This window comes from Aquarana catesbeiana, linkage group LG12, assembly GCF_042186555.1.
Source record: "Aquarana catesbeiana isolate 2022-GZ linkage group LG12, ASM4218655v1, whole genome shotgun sequence".
Taxonomy (NCBI): Eukaryota; Metazoa; Chordata; class Amphibia; order Anura; family Ranidae; genus Aquarana; species Aquarana catesbeiana.
The window spans coordinates 197,620,251-197,641,760 of NC_133335.1; positions in this window are offsets into that span (position 1 = coordinate 197,620,251).

A 21,510-nucleotide genomic window follows, 5' to 3' on the forward strand; every position below is an offset into this window, starting at 1 on the left:
GACAAATCACACAGGTGTGAATGGAGCCGTATACCGCTTTAAAGCCAAGTTCTGGCTAAAACCTGAATGTAGGAAGGCCATGCAAGGTACAGAGTAATTTATAGGATTTAACTGTATTCAAACCAGGCAAAAAGGATTTCCAGGTTTGATAATACTTCTTACTGGAAGAGGATTTTCTTTCTTTTAGGCAGGTAGGAATCACAGACTCAAAAACCCCTCAATCCTTTAACACCGAGTGCCAAGGGAGCGCCCACCCAGGACCCAGTGTCCAAAGTAAACATACAGGTCATTCCTACAGCTTGTGTTCTGAGTATGGCTCCCAAGTTTTTAATGAGGTTACACCAGTCCGTATACATTGCTTCTGTGCTGGCATTAGAAGTCAGTAAAGGCTTGGTTGAAGAATCGTTGGATAAAATAATACATCATAAAAAAATAAACTAGTTATGCTAAAGGTGAGTTTCTCTGTGAAGGAAAAAAGGTCCATCATCTTTAAGACACTGGCACAAAACCGGGGGCTCACTGGAATTGATTTAACCACTTCAGCCACTTCAGACCATTTGGCTGGCCAAAGACCAGAGCGTTTTTTGCGATTCGGCACTGCGGCGCTTTAACTAACCATTGCGCGGTCGCGCGACGTGGCTCCCAAACAAAATTGACGTCCTTTTTTCCCACAAATAGAGCTTTCTTTTGGTGCTATTTGATCACCTCTGCGGTTTTTATTTTTTGCGCTATAAACAAAAAAAAGAGCGTCAATTTAAAAAAAAAAAAAACACAATATTTTTTACTTTTTGCTATAATAAATATCCCCAAAAAATATATAAAAAAACATTTTTTTTCCTCAGTTTAGGCCGATACGTATTCTTCTACATATTATTGATAAAAAAAAAATTGCAATAAGTGTTTATTAATTGGTTTGCGCAACAGTTATAGCATCTACAAAATAGGGGATGGTTTTATGGCATTTTTATTAATAATTTTTTTTCTTTACTAGTAATGATGGCGATCTGCGTTTTTTATCGTGACTGCGACATTATGGCAGACAGATCGGACACTTTTGGCGCTATTTTGGGACCATTCACATTTATACAGCGATCAGTGCGAATAAAAATGCACTGATTACTGTGTAAATGTGACTGGCAGTGAAGGGGTTAACCAGTAGGGGGCGCTGCAGGGGTTAAGTGTGTCCTAGGGAGTGATTCTAACTGTGGGGGGGAGGGGCTACGTGTGTCACGATACTGATCACCGCTCCTGATCACAGGGAGCTGTGATCAGTGTCCTGTCACTAGGAAGAATGGGGAAACGCTTGTTTATATCAGCATTTCCCCGTTCTTCCTCTCCGTGAGACGATCGCAGGTATCCCCGTGGACATCGAGTCCGCGGGACCCGCTATCACACTCACGGAGCTTGCGGCACACGCACGCCCACAATGTCGCGTCTTAAAGGGCAATGTACAGGTACGTTAATATGCCTGTACATGCCCTTCTGCCAACGTATATCGGCGTGAGCCGGTCGGCAAGGGGTTAATAAAACTGGAGAGTGCAAAATCTGGTGTAGCTCTACATGATAGCCAATCAGCTTCTAACTTCAGCTTGTTCAATTAAACATTGACAAAAAAAAACAGCTGCAAGCAGATTGGTTTGTATGCACATCTGCACCAGATTTTGCACTCTCCTGTTTTAGTAAATCATCCCAACTGAGTGGTTAGGGTTATAAGGAGGTGTCCAGAGGGGAGGTCCCCACTTTCATGGGGAAAAAAATAGTACATATAATTGCGACACTAATCATATTGTAATTGAATATTAAAAATTACCTTTCCTTTTCAATCTGCAGTCAATGTAATTTTCTGAGAAATTGCAATATGGCTACCTGGAGCTGTTCTGTACACAGAGTGTGTACTGACCACTCCCCAGAAACATCATTTCCTGCTTGTGTGATTGGCTCATCAAGTTACCCAGAAGTCTGCCTAAGATACAAATCAGATTTCAGGCATCCCTTGCAACAAAAATGTCATTTTTTGAGAGATAATTTCAATAGGAACACTTCTAAAGGGATGCAGGCCCAGCAGATTTCCTCATTAGTGCTCTGCAGGGATTTCTTCAGAATAACAAAAGGTAGGAATTAGCAACAAAGGTTTGTTATAATCCTTGCAATGTACAGAGATCATCCAGAGGGGAGTGTTTTTTTTCTCAACAAAAGTATAGTTATGCTTTAAGATAATACATTACAGACAGAGAAAGGAAAAATCAATAGTTGTTATATGAATTTAAAGTATAGTGAGTAGTTTCTAAGATACAGCTGTTTGTTGTTGCTTCATGATACAAGGGTATCCCTCAATGTATGAACTTAATTAAAAACTCTAGAGCCTCATACACACCGGCTCATTAAAGTTGGATAAACATGGATATAGTATATGAACATATTTCCCCAATGCAGAAAGTCTTCAATTTGGGAATATGTCAACAGGCTTTCTACCTGCAAAATCCTCATAGTCCATCTTGGGAGTGAGCAAGGGTGGTGGGGGGCTACATTCCTACCATAGAGTGGTGCCATGGAAAAAGAACAAAGACACCCATGGTTCATAGAGCTGTCTGATGTGTCCTCAAACCCAGTGGCAGCTGGTGCTCAAAATTTTTAGGGGGGCGCGAACTGAAAAATACTTAAAAAAAAAAAAAAAAAAACATCAATTGCAGCCTCACTGTGCCTATCAAATTCAGCCACTTTGCCCATCAATTGCAGCCACTGTGCCATCAATTGCAGCCACTGTGCCCAGCAAATACAGCCACTGTGCCCAGCAAATACAGCCACTGTGCCCATCATATGCAGCCACTGTGCCCATCAAATACAGTCACTGTGCCCATCAAATACAGCCACTGTGCCCATCATATGCAGCCACTGTGCCTATCAAATGCAGTTACTGTGCCCATCATATGCAGCCACTGTGCCCATCAAATACAGCCACTGTGCCCATGAAATGCAGCCACTGTGCCCATCATAGGCAGCCACTGTGCCCATCAAATACAGCCACTGTGCCCATCATATGCAGCCACTGTGCCTATCAAATGCAGTCACTGTGCCCATCAAATACAGTCACTGTGCCCATCATATGCAGCCACTGTGCCTATGAAATGCAGCCACTGTGCCTATGAAATGCAGCCACTATGCCCATCATATGCAGCCACTGCCCATCAAATACAGCCACTGTTCCCATCAAATACAGCCACTGTGCCCATCATGTGCAGCCACTGTGCCCATCGTGTGCAGCCACTGTGCCCACCATATGCAGCCACTGTGTCCATCAAATACAGCCACTGTGCCCATCAATTGCAGCCACTGTGCCCATCAAATATAGCCACTGTGCCCATCAAATATAGCCACTGTGCCCATCAAATACAGCCACTGTGCCCATCATATGCAGCCACTGTGCCCATCATATGCAGCCACCGTGCCCATCAAATGAAGCCACTGTGCCTATCATATGTAGCCACTGTGCCCATCAAATACAGCCACTGTGCCCATCAAATACAGCCACTGTGCCCATCAAATACAGCCACTGTGCCCATGAAATGCAGCCACTGTGCCCATCATATGCAGTCACTGTGCCTATGAAATGCAGCCACTGTGCCCATCATATGCAGCCACTGTGCCCATCAAATAAGCCACTGTGCCTATCAAATACAGCCACTGTGCCCATCATGTGCAGCCACTGTGCCTATGAAATGCAGCCACTGTGCCCATCATATGCAGCCACTGTGCCCATCATATGCAGCCACTGTGCTCATCAAATACAGCCACTCTCCCCATCAAATACAGCCACTGTGCCCATCATATGCAGCCACTGTACCCATCATCTGCAGCCACTGTGCCCATCATGAGCAGCCACTGTGCCCACCAAATACAGCCACTGTGCCCATCATATGCAGCCACTGTGCCCACCAAATAAAGCTACTGTGTCCATCATATGCAGCCAGGCGCATCCCCCGGATGTCACTTTAACCAATCCCCTCGTGGCCGGTCCGGCGGCACTTACCGCTCCTGTGGCAGGGCTCTGCTCCTCTCCTGGAGTGACGGGGCTCTCCTTCTCTTCTTCTGCAGTGGCAGGAAGCGGCAACTCCTGTGTCAGCTCGACTCCTCAGGCTTCCTCTGCCGTGTCTCCTCTTCCGCCAAAGCGTTAGGCATCCAATAGGATCGCCTAATGCTTTGGCCAATCGGGAGACAGGTCTCACTGACCACTGGATTGGGCTTTTTTTCTGTGGGGTCGCATATTTGCGTATCTCCCTTTGTGCTAGGAAGCAAGCCACGCGGCGCACTCCAAGCACAGAGACCGGGGTCTCACAGAGAGCCCCAGGCTCCTTACAAACGATCGGGACCTGGATCTCCGATTCCGGGTCACCTGATCGCTGTGATAGCCTCTGATTGGCTATCACAGTGATCAGTCACTGTGAAGCCCACCCTCGTGTTTCCTTTCTCTGTGAATGGACGAGAGGGATATATGGTATCTCTCTCCCTGCAGAGAAAAAAAACTGTAAATAATAATAATAAAAAATACCAAGATCAAGGTTTGATCTAGGTCAGTGTTTGGGTCATGGTCAGTATTTTTTTTTTACAGGGTTTTTTTTTTTTGTGTCAGTATGTTTTAGGTAGGATAAAAAAAAAAAAAAAAAAAAAAAGCAAAATGGGCACTATTGTTTTTGGGCTGTGTATCGAATGTGGTATCACTACGATCATCAGGAGCAGGAGTAGCAAGAATTATACAGCTAAATAAAAAAATTTTTTTTTTACTATTTTGGGCCAGATTTCCTTTTATAATAATAATTAAAAAAAAAAAAAAATCAGGAGATATCCATTACCATTTACCACCAAAGGAAAGCCCAATTTGTCCTGAAAAAGAAATGCGGTATAATCCACCTGGATGCACAAAGTAGTTGTGATATATACAGTTTTACGAACAGATGTCAAAGTTTCAAAATTATGCTTAGGCATTTTGATTTGTTTAACCTTTTGGTGCAAAGGGGTTAAAAAATAAGTTTATGGCACTACTAGGACATGCGCTTCCCTGGTCTGTTTTTTGTTTTTTTTTCTAGATTGTCCACGGTTCTTGTTTTGGCAATATAAGCGATGGCTGCAAAGACCCTGACATAGTGAAGGCTGCAACACTGATTTTGGCTGGTCACACCCGAGAGCAAGAGTTGGATTAATGGTGATCTGTTTGATTAAAAAATGAAATTTTTGTGAAGGTTATTAACCGCTTCAGCCCTGGAAGATTTTACCCCCTACCTGACTAGAGCACTTTTTGCGAATCGGCTCTGCGTCGCTTTAACTGACAAATGCGTGGTCATGCGACGTTGCACCCAAACGAAATTAACATCCTTTTTTTCCCACAAATAGAGATTTCTTTTGGTGGTATTTCATCACCTCTGTGGTATTTATTTTTTGCGCTATAAACAAAAAAAGAGCGAAAAAAGACACAATATTTTTGACTTTTTGCTATAATAAATATCCCCCAAAAATATATAAAAAAAAACTATTTTTTTTCCTCAGTTTAGGCCGATATATATTCTTCTACATATTTTTGGTAAAAAAAAAATCGCAATAAGTGTATATTGATTGGTTAAAAGTTATAGCGTCTACAAAATAGGGGATCGTTTAATGGCATTTTTTATTATTAATTTTTTTTAATGGCATTTTTTATTATTATTTTTTTTTTCTACTAGTAATGGCGGCGATCTGCAATTTTTATCGGGACGGCGACATTATGGCGGACACATCGGACACTTGACACATTTTTGGGACCATTGTCATTTATACAGCGATCAGTGCTATAAAAATGCACTGATTACTGTAAAAATGTCACTGGCAGGGAAGGGGTTAACACTAGGGAGCGATCAAGGGGTTAATTGTGTTCCCTCTCTGTGTTCTAACTGAAGGGGGGAGGGGACTGTTTACACACACAGATCCCCTTATTCGGTGTGTCACCAGCGATCGCGGGAGCGACCGTCGGGCACTCGCACTGGCTCCGGGGGCGAGCAGCCGGCACGCGCGTGCCCCTAGTGGCCACAGGGCGAAGCGACGTTACATAACGTCATTTCGCCCAGCCGTGCCATTCTGCCACAGTAAAACTGCGGCGGCTGGTCAGCAAGTGGTTAAACAGTGGTTAAACATCCAATGGGGATTGGTCCTATGGAAAATGATGATCCTGACTGTTTAAAATCTTCATCATGTTATTCAAAATAAATCATTCAAAATTAATTTAATTGTGGCCTGCAACCAGTCACCAAATCACTGGCCAGCGCTCTTCAAAGGTTGCACACCGTCAGATCACAGCAGCTAAAAAAAAAAAAAAAAAAAAACAAAAGAGAAGAATTTGGAGATTTGGGGAGGCCGAGAGCCATACAAATGACTTTTTTAGCTAAGAATTTATAGAATAGAATTTATTAGATTTTTTTTTTAAAACAAGAGTTTGGTGTCACTTTAAAATATACATTCAGACTACTGTGTAAATTATTGGGGGGGATTTACTAAAACTGGAGAGTGCAAAATTTGGTGCAGCTCTGCATAGAAACCAATCAGCTTCCAGGTTTTATTGTCAAAGCCTAATTGAACAAGCTGAAGTTAGAAGCTGATTGGCTACCATGCACAGCTGCACCAGATTCTGAGTGGATCAGTTTTAGTGAATCTCCCCCATTATGTGCATGATAAGGAGGAATTGTTAAGTGTTAAGCCTATGGCTGGTAGAAGATTCCAAGAGTCATTTAGCCTCAGTCTCAGCAATGAAAATCGCATTACTAACCCCCACACTCTTGTTCCTGGAAGAAAATAGGCAAAGATGGGATAACAAGTACCCAGGCTGAGAAAAGGAGAATGACGTGTGACAAGTGGGTCTCACACGCATTGTTTCTCTATGTAATCTCCTGGGTCAGGTTTTTCTCGGAGGCTCCGCTGTACATGTGTGATGACAGCTCGATAGAACATCTCACTGGCGTCCCGGAGAGACTATTATTGATCGCTAATAGACAATCAGGTGAATAGCTCTTAATGCTGATAATAGCTCTCACACTTCACTGAATTCACCCTGGGGCTTCGCAGGAGTCCTGCCCTTACATCATTTACGCTGATGTCTTTTTCTGAAACAACAACACACGTGTCTCCGATGTCTTACACCCTCCTAAGGGGCAACCACTCGTACTCATAGCATTGGACTCAACCTCTATTTCCTGTCTTAGCATTTAAACATTGTGTGTTCATTTTTGGACTGCAGTAACCCAGCACAATGTATTTGACTTGAGGCTGGGTTCACACTATTGCGAATTGGATGTTGGTTTCTCCGCATCCAATTCGCATAGCAGGAAATTGTGACTGGCTCTCTATGGAGCCGGTTCACACATCTCCGGAACGGCTCTGGTGTGAATTGCACAGGAGCCCTGTGCGTCTTATGGTCCATCTTAGGTCCAAATTCGGCCAAAAATTTAGGCTGAAATCAGACCTAAAACGGTGAATGAGGACGCACCGGACTCCTGCTGTGAGCCACTCCGTGCTGCAGTGAGCACCCAGTCTTACGAAAAAAAAAAAAACTATTACCTATAAACCTTAACCACTTGATGCCCAAGCTATAGCCGAACGACGGCTACAGCGTGGGCTTACATTGCCAGGATGACATACATGGTCGTCCTCCCGTGTTCGGGTGCCGCGCTCTGTGATCACCAAGTCCTTGGGAATCGGCTGATCGGAGTAAAGGGCTGTTCACGACCCTTTACCACGTGATCAGCTGTCAGCCAATGACAGCTGATCACATGATGTAAACAGGAGCTGGTAATCGGCTTTTTTTTCCTCACGCTGAAAAAAATAAAGTCGATTGCCGCCATCTGTAAAAGGGGCATCGATCTCATACAGTCACCACCTGTGCTGCTAACCAGTGCCTACCAGCGCTCCTAAACAGTGCCCATCAATACTGCTAACAAGTGCCCACCAGTGCCACCTATCAGTGGTGCCTAACATTGCCACCCATCAATGTCCATCAGTGCCACCTATCAGTGCCCATTAGTGCCATCTATCAGTGGCCATCAGTGCTGCCTCATCAGTGCCCACCAATGCTGCCCCAACAGTGCCATCTATCAGACCCCATCAGTGCCACCTATCAGTCCCCATCAGTGCCACCTATCAGTGGTGCCTATCAGTGCCACCCATCAATGCCCATCAGTGCCACCTATCAGTGCCCATTAGTGCCATCTATCAGTGTCCATCAGTGCCGCCTCATCAGTGCCCACCAATGCCGCCTCAACAGTGCCACCTATCAGACCCTATCAGTGCCACCTATCAGTGGTGCCTATCAGTGCCACCCATCAATGCTCATCAATGCCACCTATCAGTGCCCATTAGTGCAGCCTCATCAGTGCCCACCAATGCCGCCTCATCAGCACACATCAATGAAGGGAGCGAAATTGACTGTTTGCAAAATGTTATAAAAAAACTACGAAAACTGTTTTTTTTCCCAAAATTTCTGACTTTTTTGTGTTTTTGTTGTAGCAAAAAATAAAAAAAACCCAGCGGTGATTAAATACCACCAAAAGAAAGCTCTATTTGTGTGAAAAAAAGAAAAAAGTTTTTCATATGGGTACAGTGTAGCATGACCGCGCAATTGTCATTCAAAGAGTGACAGCGCTGAAAGCTGAAAATTGGCCTGGGCAGGAAGGGGGTATATGTGCCCAGTAACCAAGTGCTTAAAGTGACACTCGTTAACTCTGGTTTAAAAAAGAAAATTCTTTTTAGGTAAGTATTCCTAACTTTATTGCTCTCATCCTCCTCCAAATCACCAATCTCCTTTTTTTTGCTGCTGTGATCTAATGTCCTGTTAGAGGGTGGCTACATTCGTTCTCCATGGTCCCGCTGTATGTAGGAATGTAGCCACCCTCTCTTGCTTGCTCCCTAGATGGACTAGGTAATATGTACTATGGGATTTGAAGTGCACATGGGAGCAGTACACATGACCACATCTAATGTACACTGATCATTCCAAACCAATAGAAAGGAGGACATAACAGGACAGGTTTGGAAGCTCATTGAAGAAGTCACAAGAAGGCAGAGAAACACAGTAAGAAACCATTCAATAAAAACTAGATTTTAGGGTCATCAAGTAGTGGAATTACTATGTATGGTATGAATTATTTTTGGAGAAAAAGAATATTGATTAGTGGCACTTTAACACTTCTATAAATGCCCCCCCCCCCCCCCACCTTGGCATTTAACCAATTCCCTAACAATAATGGTTTACCTCTAACCTAACCCTGAAAAACAACCTCTAACTCAACACAAAACCCCTAACTAGACACATAAAACGGTCAGTCCACCCGAAATTTGTTTTTCCATTTTTGGTAGATTCTTTAATAGGTAGACATGTGAGATACATTCCACAGAGTGCCCTAATAGATAGCTACTGGTTTAATCACTTGACCTCCATTTTACCCCCTTCATGATGACCAGGCCATTTTTTGCTATTTGGCATGCAACGCTGTACGCAAATGAAATTTGTAGAATTTTTTTTTCACACAAATAGAGCTTTCCTTTGGTGGTGTTTGATCACCACTGGGTTTTTGATTTTTTGCTAAACAAACAAAGGCCGAAATTTTGAAAAAAAAAAAATAAACATTTTTCATATTTTGTTATAACATTTTACAAACAGGTAATTTTTCTCCTTCACTGATAGGCTGCACTCATGGGCAGTGATAGGGTGCACTGATGGGCAGTGATAGGGTGCACTGATGGGCACTTATAGGCGGCACTGATCAGGAGGCACTGGTGGGCACTGATAGGCAGCACTGATGGGCACTAATAGGCAGCACTGGTGATGAGACACTGATTGGCAGCACTGATAGGTGGCACTGGTGTGCACTGATATGTGGCACATTCGGGCGCTAAGAGGACCGATGTCCCTCTAACAGAAGCTTTAGCCTCTTTTTCCTTCACACTGACAGCGTGAAGGAAAAAAAAAAAAAAAAAAACGATAACCGGAATCTTTTTTTTCCCCATGATCAGCTGTCATAAAGGTAAAGGCCTGCTGTGATTGGCCCTTTACCCAATCTATGATCAGCCGAGTCTCATGGACTCGGCGATCGCAGAGCGTGCAGATCATGCACCGAAGCACGACAATGGGCGGACGTCTTATGGATGCCGTCCCAGCAATTTAGGCACACACTGTAACAGTCTTTCAGCTATAGCCCGGGTGTAGCCCGGGTGGCAAGTGGTTAAAAATCAATTTTTTTTTCATGAATTTAAGCCAAAATGAATTCTGCTACATGTCTTTAGTTAAAAAAACATCAAGTTGGCCCCAGCAGGGGGGGCCCAATCAGTGGGTGGGGTGGACTCGATGTCTGCGGGCCACCCACAATTGTTTCTCCACAGTGACAGAATGCCTGTGTAAACAAGGCAAATCTCCATTCTGACAGGGAAGATCATACAGATCCTGTCTTTCTGCTAGGCAGGAAGACGGATCTGTGTGTTTCAGACAATCCCCCATACAGTTAGAACACACAGTGAGGGAACAAATTTAACACCTTGATCGTCCCTGATGTTAACCCCTTCCCTGCCAGTGTCATTAGTACAATAAAAGTGCATATTTTTAGCACTGATCACTGTAATAATGTCACTGGCTCGCCAAAAAAGTGTCAAAAATATCAGTTAGGTGTCCGATCTGTCCGCCGCAATGTCGCAGTCCCACTAAAAATCACTGATCGCCGCCATTACTAGTAAATAATAAAAATGCCATATATCTATTCCCTATTTTGTAGACTCTATAACTTTTGCACAAACCAATCAATATATATCACAATAAGATATATATCTATATCTATCTATATATATCTATATAGATATATATATCTATATAGATATATATCTATCTATCTATATATATATCTATATATATAGATAGATAGATATATATATAGATATATATCTATCTATATAGATAGATATATATCTATATATCTATAGATATATATCTATATATATATTTATCGCAGATCGCCACCATTACTATTAAAAAAAAAAAAAAATATTAATCAAACTTTTGCACAAACCAATCAATATATATCACAATAAGATATATATCTATATCTATCTATATATATCTATATAGATATATATATCTATATAGATAGATATCTATCTATCTATATAAATCTATATATCTATATATATAGATATATATATATAGATATATATCTATCTATATAGATAGATATATATCTATATATCTATCTATATAAATATATAGATAGATATCTATCTATCTATCTATCTATCTATCTATCTATCTATCTATCTATCTATCTATATATATATATATTTATCGCAGATCGCCACCATTACTATTAAAAAAAAAAAAATATTAATAAAACTTTTGCGCAAGCCAATTAATAAACGCTTATTGTGATTTTTTTTTTTTTTACCAAAAATATTTAGAAGAATACTTATTGGCCTAAACTGATGAAGAAATTTGTTTTACATTTTTTTTTCTTTTTTTGACATTTATTACAGCAAAAAGTAAACATTTTTGCTTGTTTTTACAAACTTGTCACTCTTTTTTTGTTTATAACACAAAAAATAAAAAAACGCAGAGGTGATCAAATGCCACCAAAAGAAAGCTCTATTTGTGGGGAAAAAAAAGACATCAATTGTTTGGGTACAGCGTCGCACGACTGCGTAATTGTCAGTTAAGGCGATGCAGTGCCGTATCGCAAAAGATGGCCTGGTCATTAAGGGGGGAAAATCTTCCGGTCCTTAAGCGGTTAAGGAAAGAAAAAGTGAGAAATTAACGCCATGGGAGAGAATTATAAATAATGCCACACTTCAAGGCAGAGTAAAACAGGGGCAATGAGACAAATTTACTAAGAGATTGCAGCTTGATTCATAAATTCCTGCTGTTGGAAAGTAGTACTGAGTGAGCATGTCTTTGCCCACCTACTATGATTATGAGGGTTTTAAGTAAAAAACAGTCTCAGATCTTTGCAGAACTGTTGGCTGTTCAGGATTGCAGACACAGGGGTCACACATACTGTACATCAAACCTACCTTAGATCCTTTGCTACATAAGAGGGAGTCTTATTTGTACTATCAATGAATCGAGTTCTATCAGTAACCTGTTTTAACTGATATTCACAGCAGTCTGTTTAAAAACGTCTTACTAATACAAGATATGTCTATTGAAAGCTTCACTTATGAATCCATACAATAATCCAGAAAAAAGCACATAGATTAGTTTATCAAAAATTGTCAAATTCTAAGCTTAATGAGATAACAGTCTAGACATGATTAAATAGCAGTTCACTGCCTGGAATATTTAATATCCCCTATCTGAGGTATAACCATAGCTCCCAACTGTCGCTGATTTTGAGGGACTGTCCCTGATTTGGAGCAATGTCCCTCTGTCCCTCATTCCTTCTCATTTGTCCCTCATTTTGGTCTGATCTATATAGTTATCAATAAAATGCACTTTTCATCTTTCAAAAAGTGTTTCCCAGTGCTAAACCTTTCATCCAAATTTTTAATTTCTGCATTTGTAAATTTCAAAAGCCAATATAAAGGAATAGTAGTGGTAAAAAAAGCACTTTTGGATTTAAACAATCATTTTTTGTATAATTCTCTTTTAAGGGGGGGTGGCAGGGGGTGTGTCCTATGCCTACATACATTTGCTGATAGGTGTCCCTCGTTCCCATCTCAAAAAGTTGGGAGGTATGTCCATAACTGCATAGCCCACTATGAGGTTTGTGGATATAATACATTGATCCTTAGGCCAGCCTTATACAGGGAAAATTTATTTCCTGCAACCATAGGTTGCAGGAAAGAAATTAGCTTGATTCACCCGTCAACACAGACAGTGTTGATGCAGGAATCCCTCCCGCGGGGCCATTGTCTTCTCCCGGCGGGGGTGCAAGAGGGGCAGGGGAAGCCATCTCCTCCGAAAGAAGACAGTGATTATTGCTGGCGGCTACAGCAACTGCTAGCGATAATCGCAGGTAAAACTCGGTCGCTAAACTTTCAGCCTACCCATACACGGTTCAAATCTCAGCAGATTCGAACCATGTATGGCCTGCCTTAGAGAACCCTTGTGTTCTGGACTCTGCCTCTGCTGCAATGTTATCATTTAGCATTGTTCCTTAGTCCCCTCTGTGGTCTACAGAACACCTCCTGCTATGTTATGAAAAGGAGGAGAGGGGGAAGTGCCTTGTAGGCTGTCCAAGGACGACAGTGCTGCTCCTCTATAGATATAGTACAAGTGAGTGTATTCAACATAGAACAGGAAGTGTGCTAATGGCAGGATCACCAAGTGACAAAGTTAAAAATATATATATCACAGTGGTGTAGTGTGTAGCACTCTCGCCTAGCAGTAAGAAGGGTCACTGGTTCGAATCCCAACCACGACACTACCTGCCTGGAGTTTGCATGTTCTCCCTGTGCCTGCATGGGTTTCCTCCGGGTACTCCGGTTTCCTCCCACACTCCAAAGACATGCTGGTAGGTTTATTGGATCCTGTCTAAATTGTCCCTAGTATGTATGAATGTGAGTTAGGGACCTTAGATTGTAAGCTCCTTGAGGGTAGGGATTGATGTGAATGTATATGTAAAGCGCTGCGTAAATTGACGGCGCTATATAAGTACCTGAAATAAATTTAAAAAAAATATATATATATATATATATATTTATATTAACTAAAACTGTAAACTGCACGATACTACATCGTTTTTCTTGGGATTAGATTGCCTATGTCCCCATAGAAGACATTTCTCTTCTCTTCCTGTTTTGTCTGGTACCCGTCACCTGATCAGCAAATAATGGGAAACCTCTCTCATGGGCACACGACCCAACAGAGGCTCTAAACCTTCCCTGCTGTTGTTGAAAGTTGCTTTTATTGTTGACCCCATGAGGGTCAATTCCCCACACTTTAACCATTTTATGCCCAGGTTATAGACAATGATGGCCGGGCAGTGTCTTCCCCATCTTGATTGGACGTCCTGTCAGGGTTCCGCAGTGGCACAATCTATCACCGGCCGTGTCCACGGAATACAGCCTATGACCGATCAGAGTACCGGCTTGCTGCCGATTCCATGTAACCGCTGTGACGAATCACAGCAGGTCACATGACAGTTGTACACAATATATGGCTTCCTTTCAAGCCATCCAATATGTACAAATGTGTTGCAAGCCCATCTGTACCATGTAATTAGCTTTGACCGATCATTGCTAATCATAACAAAACAGACTGAGTGATTCAGTTTCATTCAGTAAAATGCTTGCTTATAGCAATGTAATACATTGCTATAAGCAAATGAAATGTGTAAAATAAAATTAAAATCCTGATCACTTCCCCAGAGCAGTACAATGTTACTATGGTAACATTATATTGCTCTGGTCAAAGAGTGCAAAAAAACAATGTAATAAAAAAATGGAAATTTTTTTTTTTTTTAAATCATAAATTTTTCTGTTTTTTTTTTTTTTTTTTTTTTTTTAAACACAGTCACCAGTCAGTGTCTCTGATTACTGCCACACCAATTATATGATGACGCTGTACTGCACTGGTGACAGGAAAAGGAAAATGTTTAACTTTTTTTTTTTAATTTCTTCGGTAGCACCCTGATGTTTAGGCAGGGTGGCTACTAAATTTATCTGCCAAGTGATAGTTGCCTTGGCCAACTGATAGGTCAATTGATTTCACCCCAATTCTGGAATTGCTGCACTTCTCTCTTCTGTCACTAGATGGCCGGGTGTCTGGTGACATTAGATAAGTCAAGGCCATTGCAAGGACAGATTAGGAATGAATGAGGTGTCTCAGCCAACGGGCAGGGATTTTCTTGGATTCCTTGGGCTGCTGGGAGAGCCTATTTGAAGAGGTCGAGGCAGGTGGTCAGGGTTCTGTGCTACCTGAATGGCTGTCCGGGTGGACGTGTGTTGTAATGCCCCAGGCTGCTAGGCCATAAGCCTTAGGCCTATGAGGGCCTATCCAGAAGCAAGAGAGCAGCGTAGGGTTGGGACTGCAGCTTGCAGACCAACCAGAAGTAACGATTCCGCTGGCCGGGGAACCTGTTTCGGTCGGAGGTAGAGGGGAAGCTGTCGCCAATAAGGGACCATCCATCTTTCTACCGGAGACCACATGAGTGAGCTGAGGCCAGTACCAGTGCAGACTTCTCGTCAGCCGGGGACAGTGAAGAAGGGGGAAAGCTTCAGCAACTGCCAAGTTAGGGACCCAGCGGGACAGCCAGGTAGCTAATATGTCAGCAGTTTGAAGCTTGAGGAGTATCTGTGAATGCCAAGCCAGAGACTCAGCGGTGAAGCAGGGGTGATGCTTGAGGAAGATACTGAGTGCTAAATTGGAAGAGCTCAGGGGATCCAGTGGCAGTGGATCAGTAAGTCTAGTGAAAGACTGAGGGGTCAGTGGAAGTGAAGTTCTACAATAGGAGATTGTAGAAGAAGTGAAAGAGTTCATTACTATCTTTGATAGAAATTGTTACAAGAGGGCTGCCATAGGAGACAGCGTTCCTACTCATGCAGATGTGGTATCTGGCTAGATACCTTTCCCTGCATGGCTGTCTACCTATAGAAGTCTTGGAGTCCGCCAATTAACAATGCACATGCTTAAGGATGTATGGGCCCCAACCCTCTCTCCCACAGTTCTGTTTAAGAGACAATAAATCTCTTTGCATTCAAGAAGTGTCTGGCGCCCATCAATCTACTTTGCATTACACCCACCATGCCTCGTAAACCACTCTACACAGAAGGATGTCGGCTGCCCCTAACCCTGGAGGTCACCATTAGGCCTCAAGGGCCCCAGAACTTGGCTACACTTCATTTTCCAAAAAATGATGACAAAAAACTTCAAAAAACCAACCATGCCTCTTACTAAATGCCTTGGACGGTCTACTTTCCAAAAATGGTTCATTTGGGGGATATTTGTACTGTCCTGACATTTTAGGGCCTTAAGGAATAAGAGTCAGTACGTCAGGATTGATCAATTTTCAAATATATCCTATAGTTTGTAGACTCTAACTTTCACACAGATTAAATAATATACACTGATTTGGGTTATTTTCACCAAAGAAATGTAGCAGAATACATTTTGGGCTAATTTTTTAAAGAACAATTATTTATTTGCAAAATTTTCTAAACAGAGACGCGTTTTTTTCCCAAAATTTTCAGTCTTTTTTTTGTTTATTTAGCAAAAAATAAAAAAACCCGGTGGTGATTAAATACTACCAAAAGAAAACTATTTGTGTGAACAAAATGATAAAAAATTTAGTTTGGGTACAATGTTGTATGATCACGTAATTGTCATTCAAAGTGCAACAGCACTGAAAGCTGAAAACTGGCCTGGGCAGGAAGCAGGAAGGGGGTAAAAGTGCCCAGTATTGAAGTGGTAATGACAACGTTATATGCAAAAAAAAATTGAAGAAAGATCCTAAACAAGACAGCGATAAAAAGTTCACAGATTTACTAACCCTACTGTGCCCCCCCCAAAAAATGAAGGTTTTGGATGGAGTTGGGCTTTAATATATTTTAGAGCTGACTGTCTCATGGGGGTTGGAGGAAGGGTGGCGGAGGGTCAAAATTGTGTCAGTACCTAACTTGGCAGATTTCTCCAATCTGTAGATCTTGCGATTCTGGGGTTGCTCTTTAAAACGGACCTTTATGCCCCAAATTGAACCTTTTCTCCCTGCACTACCCCCCCCCCCCCCAACCAATATTTTAAAGCTGATTATAATTTTCTAAAAATGTTTTTACTTAAGACACCCCCCCCCCCCCTACTGCCATTCTTGTTTAGGCAACAGTGATGTGTTGCTGCTCCTGTGTGGTAGACTCCCGGGACTTCCTCATTACATATTCCAGGGGGCTGCAGGAGAAGACACACAGCAGCTGGAGGACAGATCTGGTGGCACGTCATCGGGGGCTGGCTGCAGCACTAACTCCACTCCCCTTAGCATCACCTTCTCAAAGTACATTAAATTTAGCTAAAAAAACAAAACAAAAAGCATTCTCGTTTTTCTTGTGCTCATCAAATGCACTCTAATACTTTAAACAGTTGGAGCTAAAGGAATGATGCAACACTCACATATCTTCATCATGAATACTAGACTATACTAGAAGTTTACCCTCATGATAAAATTAAAATCTTGACATATCGGTGTTCAACTTTTGAACAGAGCCTTTTAGCCTCATGGGGACACCTTATTTCTAATCTGCTGAAGGACACATACATCTCATTCAATAAATAAAATTTTCCTTTGATAAAAACAAACTATTTCCACTACAAAATGCACTTACATCTGCATGTTTTCCCTACATACTTAATCAAATTGAGTAAAATTTGTTTTTGATGAACGATTCCCTTTAAAGCCATATTGACAGCATTTTTAATTGCGGTTATTTAATAATCTAGCTACTTTTTTTTTTTTTTTCATGTTTAAATAAATGCGGTGCTAGCTGGGTGGTCACAGTGGCTCATAAAGAGCAATGTTCTGTGGTCACTCTGGAGGTGATGAAAAGACAATTACTTGTGAAAATGAGAAGCAGCTCTGCGAGTTGTGGGAGGACACAAGGAGCTGCTGCTTGGCACTGTCAGGAAACAGACTATTTTCCAGGATCAACTGCTAGGCAAGTGCTGCAGCCCAAGAAGTTGAGCCAGGAACAGCAAAGGGAGGGTGTCAGCGGAACACCAGGGCTCCTGATGAGATGAGCTTCAAGGCTTTGGAGGGAGGAGAAGTGGCATCAGCACAAACTGGAAGAATCGTGCTGGCGGGGGTGATCAAAGGGAAGTGCAGTGGTGGAAAAAATGGGCAGAGAATAGTTCAAACCGCTCCTGTGACACCTTACCAGTGCAATACAGAATACTCTAGGCTACAGAGAGAATGTACTCTATTATGCAGATATGTAGGGTGAAAACATAAATAGAACAATAGCACAATATACAGTAAACCTTGGATTGTGAGCATAATTCGTTCCGGAAACATGCTTGTAATCCAAAGCACTCTTATATCAAAGCGAATTTCCCCATAAGAAATAAAGGAATTAATTACTTTAAAAACCTGTGTACTGCGTTTTATTTTTTACATAGGGTGGGGGGCCGGGATCTGCGGGCGCTTCCAGATTCCGATAAGCCCTCCCACCCGCAGACCCCGACAACCAATGGCCAGAGTTGTCGGGAAGAGGCCCTTGTCCTCATCAACATGAGGACAAGGTGCTTTGGGGTGGGGGGCCCACCCCAAAGCACCCACCCCCCTATGTTGAGGGCATGCGGCCTGGTACGGTTCAGGAGGGGGGGGTCACTCGCTCGTCCCCACCCTCTTTCCTCATCCGTTGGGCTGTGTGCTCAGATAAGGGTCTGGTATGGATTTTGGGGGGACCCCACGCCGTTTTTTCAGGGTAGGGGGTTCCCCATAAATTCCATACCAGACCGAAGGGCCTGGTATGCTCTTGGAGGGGTAACCCATGCTGTTTTTTTTTTTAATTTGGCGTGGATTTCCCCCGAAAGATTCATACCAGACACAAAGTGCCTGCATTGTTGGGATCAAAGTCGGATCCCCATTCATTGAAGTCGGACGGATTTCGGACTTCAAGTCGCAGGGCAAAGTCGGATCCAAAGTCGTATGACTGTCGTGTCGTACCAGTGTGAACCCGGCCTGAAAGACCTTATGTCTGAAACTGGCATCAGCTGAGACCTGAATATCCACCTGGCGTAAGAGAGAAAGCCTGAATGAAGAACCAGGTGGAAGCCTTGCAAACCTGATGCCTGATGCTGAAAAGCCCAAAGAACACTTACTGATCTAGTAAAATGTGCTCTAACAGGAAAAGGGAGGACCTTTTCTTTTTTTTTTTTTTTTTAAATTCCTTTATTTTCATTTCAACAATGCATGTTACAGTGTGATATACATGTTATCAAGATCTATAACATTTAGTGAGTGGTAAAAAAGAAAAAACAGAGGTATGAAGAGGACTTTAACAGAAACTACCGTCGACTAAAGATGTGACACATATACATTCCTCTAGTTTACACGGTCTGTGTAATGAAGGCGGAGCCTGAGTGTATGGGAAAGTCTGATGTAATGATTATCATACTATCCATTTGCAAGCAGTTCCCTGAGATATGCCTCGTTTAAACTAAAGGCTCGTGTATCTATCCTTAGACAACAGGCATATAGATAAACCAAGATAACAAAGAGAGAAGCTCTCCACTGACCGGGGGTGGAGATATTCCTTGCCGATCAGTAGAGCTTTTCTTTAAGCATATAGACTTGAATGATGACCTCCCCAAAGTTGGCAATACGTGGAGCGAAATATGTCCGGTTCAGCAGGAACTGGCTGAATTTCGATTCATGTATGCATGTTCTATCGATCAACTTTTCATGAATGAAACTGCTGTAAAATTTCAGTTCGATCAGTACTGCAGTCAATAGGCTGCGGCACTGATCAGTGTATTCTGACAGCAGGGAGGAGGGGGAGTCTCCTTCCCAGATAGCAAGGATAACTTGCCACAAATTTGTGGCAGTGTTGAATTGTAAATCTGTTAACTCGCTGCACATTTTCCCTGACAAGTTGTACACTCGCAGAGCACTTGAAGCACAATTTCTAGTTGACGCTTTTCCAATTTGTAGCAAATTTGCAGCAAGTCTCTAGCAAGAGCAGTTGAAGTTGTAGTGGTGGGTCTACAGCAAGAGCTCTGCAAGTCTACAACATGAATATTCAGTCACAGTGCCCCCTGTGGTGGGATGACTATTGTACAACATAACTGAACCGGAACTTGCATCAGACTTACAGAATGTTTGCAAAGAAAGTTGATCTGGAGTCATGCAATGTGGACTTGCTGCAATTGTGCAACAAACTTGTGAAGCCTGGCAAGTCTAGCAATAGCTTAGCAAGTCATTTTCAAACTTGCAGCACAATTGCTTGCTATCTGGTTGCTGTCAGTATACAAAGACACAGCAGGGAGGATTCCTGTATATGTGGATGGGGGAATAGAGTCAGTGGGCAGAAGAAAAAAACTGTCCTGTGTATGAGCTGCTTAAGCCATCTAGGCAGGGACCCCTCCGCAATAATGAAAAGAGTGTTAGTCTGTCTGGCAGGGGTAGGCAACCTGAGGCCCTCCAGCTGTTGCAGAACTACAAGTCCCCTCATACCTCTGGGAGTAATTTTAACTACCAGCCTTGCAATGCCTCATGGGAAATGTAGTTCCACAACAGCTGGAGGGCCCCAGGTTGCCTACCCCTGGTCTAATGTTATGTACATTCGGTCAAAGTTCAAATTTAACCACTTGCTTACTGGGCACCTAAACCCCCCTCCTGCCCAGACTATCGCTGTCACTATTTAAATGACAATTGTGTGGTCATACAACACTGTACCCAAATTAAACTTTTATCATTTTTTCCCACAAATAGAGCTTTCTTTTGGTGGTATTTGATCACCTCTGGCTTTTTTATTTTTTGTTAACAAAATTAAAAAAGACCGATTTAAAAAAAAAAAAAAATTACAAAACCGTTTTATATTTTGTTAATAAATTGTGCAAACAGGTAATTTTTCTCCTTCACTGATGTACGCCAATGAGGCTACACTGATAGGCACTGATAGGTTGCATTGATGGGCACCGATAGGCTGCACTGATGGGCAACGATAGGCTGCATTGATGGGCACTGATAAGGCGGCACTGATGGGCACTAATAGGCGGCACTGATGGGCACTGATGAGATGGCACTGATGGGCAGCACTGAAGAGCATTGATAGGTGGCACTGAAGGGCACTAATAGGTGGCACTGATGGCTGGCAGTGATAGGCACTGATCGGCACAGGTAAGTGACACTGATAGGCAGCACTGCTAGGTGGCACTGATGAGGCACTAATTGGCACCACTGGTGGGCATTGATAGGTGGCACTTGTGGGCATTGATAGGTGGCACTGATGTACTGGTGGGCACCGATTCGTGGGACACTGGCAGGCAGTACTTGTGGGCACATATGAGGCGGCTTCGCCTCTCCCTGCTTGGGACCGATATCGATGTCCCTTCAACAGAGGCCGATGATCGGCTTTTTTTTTTCTCCTCACGCTGTCAGCGTGAGAAGAAAAAAAAATTGATTACCGATCTTCTGTTTACATCACGTGATCAGCTGTCATTGGCTGACAGCTGATCACGTGGTAAGGGGTCAGGATCGACCCCTTACTGCGATCTGTGATCACCCGAGTCTCATTGACTCGGGTGAACACAGCGTGCGCCTTTCAGGGGGGCGTGGCCAGTTTGCAAAGGAGAGAACGTCTATTGACGCCCTCCCGGAAAAGCAGATCCATGCTGTAGCCGTCATTCGGCTATAGCACGGATCTAAAGGAGTTAAACTGATTTAGATTAAATTAGTAGGAAGCAAAAAGGTTTTTGTTAGATTGGTATTAAAACATTTTTATAGCAATTTTGTGCTTGTTGCATTAGTATATGCTTTAGTTATTTGCTAAAAAATAATTATATCCAAGATCGATTCTGTGCAAAAAAGA